This window comes from Dendrobates tinctorius, unplaced genomic scaffold (genome assembly GCF_039654945.1).
Source record: "Dendrobates tinctorius isolate UK_male_01 unplaced genomic scaffold, ASM3965494v1 ptg000133l, whole genome shotgun sequence".
Taxonomy (NCBI): Eukaryota; Metazoa; Chordata; class Amphibia; order Anura; family Dendrobatidae; genus Dendrobates; species Dendrobates tinctorius.
In genome coordinates, this window is record NW_027361801.1 from 4,625,179 (window position 1) to 4,637,088 (window position 11,910).

Below are 11,910 nucleotides of genomic sequence, written 5' to 3' on the forward strand. Positions count from 1 at the left end.
TATCTAATACTAGAGGTACCAAGGGTGCTGAGGAAAGAGGCTGCTCAAACTCCTGTCCATCCTGCCTATCTCACCTAATACGGGAGATACCAGGGGAGCTGAGGTAAAAAAGAGGCCTTACATACTGCTGTTCACCCTGTCTATGTTATCTAATACTAGAGATACCAGGCAAGCTGAGATAAGAAGTGGCTGCCCACACTGCTGTCCACCCTGCCTATGTTATCTAATACTGGAGATACCAGGAGTGCTGAGGCAAAAAGAGACTCCTCACACTGCTGTCCACCATGTTTATCTGATAGAATACTGCAGATAAAAGACATGCTGATATAATAATATGCTGAAAAAAGAGAGAGGACAGCACCTCCAAAATCATACAATGATCTAATTCCTCTTGGCCAAAATATATATAGCTGAACATGAGGTTTTTAGTTTAACATTCTGATCAGACTGTATGAAGCCCACTGTCACTTCACGGCAACCCTTGTAGTGGGTCCTACCACCCTAACGGAGCGGAGCCATGCGCCGACCACCACCACAGTGGCCATGCACCGCAGGGCAGACAGCCCAGAGTCTCCAGACCGCGCTGCTCCACAAGCACAAAACCACAGCAACAATGGCCGCCACACAGCACCAACACCAATTGAAAGGAGTCCCCATCGCCCCCATGGAGCGGAGCCGTTCGATGACTACCACCACAGTGGCAATGCAGCGGCAGGGCAGACAGCCTGGTGTCTCACAGCACCCATGCTGCAAGACGGAGTCCCCATTACTCCAGACCGCGCTGCCCCACCAGCACAAAGCCACAGCAACAATGGCCGCCACACAGTACCAACACCAAGTGTAAGTAGCAATGAAACTCAACTCCATCAAGCTATTTAGTGAGAGCAAAAATGGTCTAGACCCCTTACTTTTCAGTCTTCTGCTAATTAATCACTTGTGCCAAATGGGAAGAGTGCACAGCCAAAGAAAAAAAGGACAGAATATGCAATATGCTGAAAAAAGAGAGCGGACATCACCTCCAAAAATCATACAATGATCTAATGCCTCTCGGCAAAAATATATATAACTGAACATGAGGTTCTTAAGCTAAGTTCACATTTGTGTACTGGGGCTTTGTGGAGGACTGCATACTTCCTCTGTTAAGCCCCGCCTATTTGCCCATACTTCTGCATGCGTCCTGCTACCTATCTTTAACATTAGGTACACAGGACATGCGGATGTATGTGGATGTGTCCGCATGCATCGTTTTGACAGCATCACCTCTATGCAGCAGAATTACACGCTTGCTATGAGCGCCGACCACAGGGTAGCACTCATAGCAATCTGCCATCAACAACCATAGAGGTCTAGAGGAGACCTCTGGTTGTGATGGCAATGCAGCGATGACCCCCAATCACATGACAGGGGTCATCGCTGCCCGTATTTCTGGACCAGCGTTCTGAAGTGCATTTAAATGCCCGCTGTCAGAGTTTGACAGTGGCATTTAACTACTTAATAGGCACGGGCTGATCGCGATTCTGCTTGCGCCTATTGCGGGCACATGTCAGCTGTTAAAACAGCTGACATGTCGAGGCTTTGAGGTGGGCTCACCGCCGGAGACCACCTCAAAGCCAGGGATACTGCCAGCTGACGTACTATTCCGTCAGCTGGCAGTAAGGGGTTAAGAAACAACAGTTTATAGTCTACATTATGAATTCAGAGACACTACATACATGTGCATCGATGTCAGTAGCAAAAGCAATTGTTCAAAAGTGTTTTGCAGAAGACTTTCAATTATAATCCATGTCAGATGCTTCTCGAATAAGATTCCAGCAATAGTCAGCCAGCATTGACATACTCCACTTTCCCTGGTACCTTTTCTCCATCAGCACAATGTCTTGGTGAAATCTTTCACAGTGTTCATCGCTAACGGCACCAAGATTGACTGGAAAAAATTCCAAGTGAGAATGTAGAAATTGCATTTTTAGTGACATATTGCATGTCATCATATGATGTGCTGTGAGCATGTTGTCCATGAGATGTTCAAAGTTCGGTGCCCTGCTGTTGCCAAGGAAGTTGAAGGTCACACCTTTAAAGTCTCTTCATGCCACTTGTTCAGCACCTTGCAAAAGACCATCAAAGCTACTGTCATTCATTATATCTCTGAACTGTGGGCCAATAAAAAAATACCTTCTTTAATCTTTGCATCATTTATTTTTGTAAATTTCTGTCGCAAGTAAGAAAAGGCTTCCTATTCTTTGTTCATTGCTTTGACAAAATTCTTCATAAGTCCAAGTTTAATATGCAAAGGAGGGAGAAATATATTTGCTGGATCAACGAGAGGATTATGTTTAACATTCTTCTGTCCAGCAACCAGGTTTTTGTGGAGTGACCAGTCCTTTCTGAAATAGTGCATTTTTCGTGCACGACTGTCCCACTCATAAATAAAACAACAATACTTGGTATATCCAAGCTGCAGTCCAAGAAGAAGGGCAACAACTTTTAGATCATGACATATGTTCCATTTATAATTTCTATAATTAATGTGGGTCATCAGTAACTCCATATTCTCATACATTTCTTTCATGTGTATGGCACGTTCAATAGCTATAGAAGGATAGATATTTCCGTTGTGTAGTAAAACAGCCTTCAGACTTAAAACTGACGAGTCAATGAACAGTCGCCATTCCTTCAGGTCATGTTCGTATCCAAGAGCACCAAACAACCCCAAGACGTCATTACAAAAGGATAAACTGTCGACATGGTTGGAAAATTGATTAAGGTCTTCTTGACGTCTGCGAAAAGCAGAAACTCTTGTTCCTGGTAATAAGAGAAACCATTCCTGTAGCTTTGATCCCAATAATTCTGCCTGCCTCTGACTATTTCAAATCTCTGACCAAGTCACTCACATCAGCTTGACTGAACAGATGTGTATTAGATGTAGAAGGCTCAAAGTATGGGTCTGCAGCAGTTTCATTTTCCACTGACATTGTTAGTTCATCTTCGTCGTCCTCCATTGTCCATACTTTGGAACACGAAGACGTTCATCGTGTGGCACTGGTCTTATGGTTGAAGGAAGATTAGGATATTCTATTGATTTCTTGTTCTTCGATGAATATCCTGTAACATTTGTAAGGCAGAAGTAGCAATCTGTTACATGATCTCTCTGCTCTCTCCATATCATTGAGACAGCGAACGGCCGGAATTGAAGGTTGTGATCCATTCAGCCATGCTCTAAAGCTTCTAGAACAAGATGCACAGCATATATGAGGTGCCCACTGTTTGTCCTGATCTCCAATTGAACATTCAAAGTATAGTTCATATGCTTTCTTAACAAGTGGAGTAATTTCCTTCTTTTGTGCTTTCATTGTATATTCTCCGCATATGTATCATATATGAATCGCATCGGGAGGGCGGTAATGTCACGATGTGGGCAGGCTTTGCAGCATTGAGAATCTCTCCCCCCATGTGTTCACCCACTTCTCCACTCTCTCTTTCCCCATGTGCTGATTTCTCCGTCTCTCTTGAGATCGCAGAGGATACATTTTGTGAGGTAAAATATTGTTTAAAAACAGTCAGTGAAATACTTTACCTCACAAAATGAATCCTCGGTGATCCCCTGCTGTAATGTCAGTTTTGTCTTTTGATTCCTCCCCTGCCCAGATGTGGTATGCTCCGTACACGGTCAGCCAAATGATTCACTGCGCCTGTGTGGAATTAGCATAATAAGTGCTTGCATATGTGTAGATCAGTGATTTATGTTATTTCTGTCATGATCCAGGTTGGATATGACAGAGATAATGCACAAGTAACCCTTTTTTTCCTTTGGCTGTGTGTTTCAGTTCTAGTTTCCCCCCGGTGGCCATTAGGATGATTGCACTGTGGTGTCTTTTGTTCTAAATTTGCCCCCCGGTGGTGGTGAGCATGATTGCACTCGGCTACTTTAGTTTTGTGCACGTAATTATAAAACAGATGTGATTGCTCTATAAAAGAGTGTCAGGTGTGGTAATCACTGTTGGTGATAAGTCCTCAGTTACAAACAAGCCCGGGTGAAGGATGGAGCTGAAGGAGAGTCCCGGGCAGCTCAGTGAGAGTCCTTGAGTGGAAGCTATGGTGTTTGCGAGGAGGGCTGGCATGGCTTGGTGGAGTTCCAGCTATGGTGTCAGCAAGGAGTTCTTGCATGGCATGGTGGAGTGGCAGCTATGGTGTAGAACTGCACTCATGATGCTGGACTCTTTTGCTGGAAAGCTGGACTCATGATGCTGGACTCTGTTTCTGGACAGCTTCATGCAGGTGGTGGACTCTGTTTGCTCCAAGGCAGCACTATGGTGTTGGATCCGGTCGGAGGAAAAGATGCACGCAGGTGGTCGGCTCTGTTGCTGGGAGCGTAAGCAACAGAGCAAAGCTAAGTGGTATTCCCCTGTTTTGTCTCTTTTCCTTATGTGTGTTTTAGTGCAGTGGTGGGATTAGTTTCCGCACCGTCCACTTCACTAGTGAGGGTTTAGGTGCAGGGCGAGTCAGGGTTTTTAGGTTCCTGATCGGCGCCCGGTGTGGAACCGGCCTAGGGAACGTTAGGAGTGTACAGACACTGACTCAGGGGAGTGCAGGAGGTCTCCACTTCCCCGTTCCCTATCGCAGGGCCACCTTTGTTATTGTTACCCAGGTTTTCCCTTTTATTGTTTAAATTCGCCTTACTGGAGGCGGGGTTTCCAGTCATACATGTATTTCCGAAATTCGCCTGTTGGAGGCGGCGTATCCAGCTGCACATTTTATTATTTAAATTCGCCCAACTGGAGGCGGTGTATGCAGGGTCACACGTGTCATCTAAATCCGCCCTGCTGGAGGCGCTGTGTCCAGTCGCGCATGGCCGTGACAATTTCAGTGGAAAATTCAGAATATACTGTTTCAGAAAGTTCATGAGTTTTTAGAATTATAACAGAATGTTATAATGTTTCGTATCATTTCTCAAAAACCTTACGAGATAGGAAAAATCTGAAACCATTTCTAAAATCAGCATTAAAAAAATCTATCAGGAACACTCAAACTTGTCTGAAGGACAAAACCTTTGATGGCTGATGGAGCATGGGAAAGCTTCCTTTCTAATGGAGGAGCTGTTGGACTGGTAGTTTGGTCACCGGCTGCTCCATCAGCAGTCATTTTATATCTAAAAAGAGAGGGGACTATGTAATAAAAGAGGGCACTGTAAATAACAAAATTAACAAGAATACACTATGTAAGAGACAGCATTATACATAACAGCAGAGGAAGCTATATAATAAGGGACAGCACCACATATAACTAGAGAGGATGGTACGTAATAAGGGACGTGTTATACATAATAAAAGAGGAAACTATGTAACTAAGGGTGGTGTTATACAGAATTAGTGAGTCCACTATATACTAAGGGACTGTGTTAGACATAATAAGCGATAATGTCTTCCTCCACCTCCCCCTGTTCCTAAGGCCATTATAAGTCCCCCTTCCTAACATCCCAATCCCCCACCCCCTCATTGTCCTCCTCCTCTCGCATCCCATTATTGTCATCTCCCCCACCCCATCATTGCCCTCTTTACCACCTCCATCATTTTCTTCTCCCCACCACTATCTTTGCTTTCTCCCCCACCACTCCCATCATTGCCCATTCCACCACCTCCATCATTTCCTCCTCCTCCACCACCCCCATTATTGCCCTTTCCACCACCACCAGTGCATTCTCCCCCCACCACCCCATCATCATTTCTTTTTCCCCCACCACCCCATCATTGCCTTCTCTCCATCAACCCCATCATTGCCTTCTCCCCATCACTCACATCATTGCCTTCTCCATCATCCCATCACTGCCTTCTCCCCATCACTCCCATCATTGCCTTCTCCCCATCACTCCCATCATTGCCTGCTCCATCACCCCATCAGTCCCATCATTGCCTTCCCCCCATCACTCCCATCATTGCCTTCTCCATCAACCCATCACTGCCTTCTCCCCATCACTCCCATCATTGCCTACTCCCATCATTGCCTGCTCCATCACCCCATCACTCATATCATTGCCTTCTCCCCATCACTTCCATCATTGCCTGCTCCATCACCCCCATCATTGCCTGCTCCATCACCTCATCACTCCCATCATTGCCTGCTCCATCACCCCATCACTCCCTTCTCTCCATCACTCCCATCATTGCCTTCTCCCCATCACTTCCTTCTCTCCATCACTCGCATCATTGCCTTCTCCCCATCAATGCCTTCTTTCCATCAACCCCCATGACCTTCTCCCATCACCCCGGGCATCATGGCCTTCTCTACTCTTCACAGTCTTCTCATGTCCGCATCTCCTCCAGGGCTAGGCTAACCTACACACACACACAGACACACACACATACACACAGACATACAGACATGCATACATACACACAGACACACACACAGACATACACACACACACATACACACAGACACACACATACATACACACATACACACAGACACAGACATACACACACACATACACACACAGACATACACACATACATACACACAGACATACACACACATACACACACACATATATACACACATACACACATACATACACACATACACGCACAGACATACACACATACATACACACAGACATACATACATACACACACACATACACACACAGACATACACACATATACATACATACACACATACATACACACACAGACATACACACACATACACAAACATACACAGACAAACATACACACATACATACACACACACACAGACACACACACATACATACACACAGACATACACACATACACACACAGACATACACACATACATACATACACACAGACATACACTCATACATACACACAGACATACACATACATACACACACAGACATACACACAGACACACATACATACATACATACAGACACACACATAGACACATACACACACAGACATACACACCTCCACAGACCACATGGCTAATTTGAATAATTAGCCATGCGGTGCTGGAGGGGCCCCCTCTCCCCTGGGGCCCTGTGCAATGCACAAGCTGCACAGGCGGTAGGTCCGCCCCTGGGGTAGCGCCGATTGGAGCCGGGGACCCGGGACCCTATATGGGCCGGGCCCCAAAGCAACAGCTTCGGCTGCTACCCCGGTACGCCAGTGCTTCGGGTCATGTTCGTATCCAAGAGCACCAAAAAAACCCAAGACGTCATTACAAAAGATTAAACTGTCGACATGGTTGGAAAATTGATTAAGGTCTTCTTGACATCTGCGAAAACCAGAAACTCTTGTTCCTGGTAATAAGAGAATTCATTCCTGTAGCTTTGATCCCTATAATTCTGCCTGCCTCTTTGACTATTTCAAATCTCTGACCAAGTCACTCAGATCAGCTTGACTGAACAGATGTGGACTAGATGTAGAAGGCTCAAAGTATGGGTCTGCAGCAGTTTCATTTTCCACTGACATTGTTAGTTCATCTTCGTCGTCCTCCATTGTCCATACTTTGGAACACGAAGACGTTCATCGTGTGGCACTGGTCTTATGGCTGAAGGAAGATTAGGATATTCTAATGATTTCTTCTTCTTTGCTGAATATCCTGTTACATTTGTAAGGCAGAAGTAGCAATCTGTTACATGATCTCTCTGCTCTCTCCATATCATTGGGACAGCGAACGGCCGGCATTGAAGGTTGTGATCCATTCAGCCATGCTCTAAGGCTTCTAGAACAAGATGCACAGCATATATGAGGTGCCCACTGTTTGTCCTGATCTCCAATTGAACATTCAAAGTATAGTTCATATGCTTTCTTAACAAGTGAAGTAATTTCCTTCTTTTGTACTTTCATTGTATATTCTCCGCATATGTATCAGAAATTATCACTGCTGTTGAGAAGTCGACACGACATTTCGAAATAAATCTTCAGTTTTTAAAATAAAAAGTATTCAGGCGAATCACATATATGATAGTAACTAGATGGAGGCCCGATGCTATCGCATAAGGAGGGCGGTAATGTCACGATGGGGCAGGCTTTGCAGCATTGAGAATCTCTCCCCCCATGTGTTCACCCACTTATCCACTTTCTCTTTCTCCATGTGCTGACTTCTCCATCTGTGCTCTCTTGAGATCGCAGAGGATACATTTTGTGAGGTAAAATATTGTTTAAAAACAGTCAGTGAAATATTTTACCTCACAAAATGAATCCTCTGTGATCCCCTGCTGTAATGTCAGTTTTGTCTTTTGATTCCTCCCCTGCCCAGGAGATGTGGTATGCTCTGTACATGGTCAGCCGAATGATTCACTGCGCCTGTGTGAAATTCGCATAATAAGTGCTTGTATATGTGTAGATCAGCGATTTATGTTATTTCAGTGGAAAATTCAGAATATACTGTTTCAGAAAGCTCATGAGTTTTCAGAATTACAACAGAATATTATAATGTTTCGTATCATTTCTCAAAACCCTTACGTGATAGGAAAAATCTAAAGTCATTTCTAAAATCAGCGTGACAAAATCTATCACGAACATTCAAACTTGTCTGAGGGACAAAACCTTGGTAACACAGTGTAATTAAGAATTTATGTACAGTGATGAGCAAAAGGGTAACAATGTTTTGAACTTTTGACTTTCAGGCTCCATATCTCCCCATCCTCTAAAGCTTTGAATGTGAGACTGCCATCATTTTATAGACAATCATCTTGCCTATCTCATACATAAAATTAACTTGCAACTATTTTGCATATGATTAGTTATGTAGAGTCTTGTCATGTCGTTGCATTATTACGATTTTGCTTCTAAAAATCTAAATTTTAATTTAGATTTTTATTATTTTGTTAGTATTTTTTAAATCCACCTTTGACTTTAAACACTTTAGCGGTGCCTGCACAGTAGCATCTATTTGTAATGCTAGATGCTACTGCGCATGTGCGGCTGCCGGCGCCATTTTGATGAAGATACTTTTTTTCCTTCCCACAATACTTTATGACTAAATCATGACTGGATGCTGCTACATGAAGTAGTGAAGTTATCCATGAAATTTCATACAGCAAACAAAAAGGTATAATGATACAAAGGAGCATGAAGGAGGCCAACATCACACTCTTTTCACTTACATGGTGTGAATGGGGCCATTGTAAACATTTAATATACCTTTAGGCTATGTGCACACATTGCAGATTTTTGTGCGGATCCACAGCGCTTTTTCCACGCGGATTTGCACCAAATCCGCAATGTATTGCCCAACCAATGTAAATCAATGGGAATCCAGAATTGGTGTGCACATGCTGCGGAAAATTCAGAGTTTTATTTTCCGCAGCATGTCAATTCTTTTTGCGGATCTGCAGCGTTTCTGCACCCATTGACTTACATTAAGTCAGTCAAATCTACAGCTAATCTGCAGATGTAAAATGGTTTGCGGATTAGCTGTGGATTTGCATGCCAAAAACGATGCAGATAGGGAGGAGGAAGAGTGTGGGTGGAGAATATGTGTGTGAGCGGAGACTATGTGTGAGCGGAGAATATGTGCGTGACCGTGTCTGTCTGCGATTCTGTGTGTCTGTGTGTAGCCAGGCATCGTCTGATGGGACTACTACTCCCACCCGGCTATGTCTGGTGTCACATGATTGTTTTGTGATGTAACAGTGACAGCATGAGCCAATAATGGGATAGTAGTCCCATCATCCGGCGACTGTGTTCAAGTGTAAAACAAAAAAAACCACATTCATACTCACCAAACACCTAATTCCCAGACGTCCTCGATCTCCTGTAATAAAAATCAAATAATAAACCAACATAAATACTCCCTGGCCCGCCGTACTCCTAAATAACAGTGTCCCACAGCGATATAACGTAAAGAACAGCAGCTCTACACGGCTCCGGTGATACAGTGACAGGAGGTATCACAGTGTATCACTGCACCGCCGTCAGAGATCACTGGAGTTCGTGCTGTCACTTGCAGCACCGCTGCATGAGAAAATTCTCACACAGCGGTAGTGCCGTAAAGTGAGAGCACAAACTCAGGTGACCTCTAGGTGTATCACCGGAGCTGTGTAGAGCAGTCACATCTCCCGATGTGACTGTTCTACACGTGAGATCGTCATGGGACACTCGTTATTTAGGACTACATTGGACCAGTGAGTATATGTGTTGGTTTATTATTTTATTTTTTTTGCAGGAGATTGAGGGCGTTGGGGAATTAGGCGGTGCAGTAAATATGGCTAATTAACATTAATAAAGAAGTCTGTGTGATTATTTCAAATAAAGGACTTTATTCTGGGTGTCTGTTTTTATTTACCATATCACTGTAGGATTAGTAATGGATAGGTAACTTTTAGATGCCTGTCCATTATTAAGCTGTGGGCTTGATGTCAATAAAAAGGTGACATCAACCCCACAAATATTACCCCACTTTCCACCGCTACAGGGCAAGTTGGAAGAGCGGAGGCTAAGCGTCAGAACTGATGCATCTATAAGATGTGCCATTTCTGGGGCAGCTGAGAGCTGATGTTTTTAGCCTGGGGGGGCCAATATCCATGGCCCTTCCCAGGCTTTTAATATCAGTCCGTAGCTGTCTACCTAGCCTTTGCTGGTTCGATTTTATAAGGGGACCCCATGTTAATTTTTTTCTGGGGTTCCCCTGTAAAATAGCCAGTAAAGGCTAAGCAAACATCAGTGAGCTGATATTAATAGCCTGGGAAGGGGCCATGGATATTGGCTCCTACCCAGAATATTAACATCAGCCTTCAGCCATTGGCTTTCCCTCTGCTGGTTATGTAAATTACTTGGGAACCCACGCAATTTTTTCTTAAATTTTTTTTATTAAAATAAACAGGTACTGTGTTTGACGCAGATTTTGTGTGTGTGTGTGTGTTTTTTATTTAACTCTTTATTTACCATTTTATTAATGAGGGTATCTCGTTGACGCATATATATATGGAGGCAAGAGTGGAGCATTGCTGCAGGCCACAGGCTGGGATGAGGGGGTGTTCTGATGTGTGGTGCGCCAGTGCGGGTGTCTGGTGGCGGTGCTGCACTGTGTCCCCAATGCTGCGGGAGGCTCTGCCAACATTTTGTGAAAGGCCAGAGCCCCTGGCAGTTCTTTCATGGTTTCCTATGCACACAGGACACAGCGCAGCACCGCCATCGGGACACCTGCAGCGGCATGCCGATAAGGTACTGTATATCCGCATTATAAGACGCACGCCCATTTTCCTCCCGAGTTTGGGGGGGGGGAAGTGTGTCTTATCATCCGAAAAATACGGTATATACATATATATATACTGTATATATATACAGTGCTGTGCAAATTAATTGGGACAAAGCATTTTTTTAAGTAAAATCATAAATTGGTAACCAGTCAGTAAATCAAACCAGTTTTAACTGCTTTGAACAAGCACTCACACCTGTTCAAGGCAGTTAAAACCGGTTTGAATCACTGTCTGGTAACCAACTTACGATTTTAATTAAAAAAATGCTTTGTTCCAATTAATTTGCACAGCACTGTATATATATACAGTATATATATATGTATATACCGTATTTTTCGGATGATAAGACACACTCCCCCCCCCCCCAAACTTGGGAGGAAAATGGGCGTGCGTCTTATAATGCGGATATACAGTACCTTATCGGCATGCCACTGCAGGTGTCCCGATGGCGGTGCTGCGCTGTGTCCTGTGTGCATAGGAAACCATGAAAGAACTGCCAGGGGCTCTGGCCTTTCACAAAATGTTGGCAGAGCCTCCCGCAGCACTGGGGATACAGTGCAGCACCGCCACCGGGGACACAGTGCAGCACCGCCACCAGACACCCGCACTGGCGCACCACACATCAGAACACCCCCTCATCCCAGCCTGTGGCCTGCAGCAATGCTCCACTCTTGCCTCCTCCAGCAGTGACCCCCCCTTCACCGCAGCCACCACCCTGGTAAGCA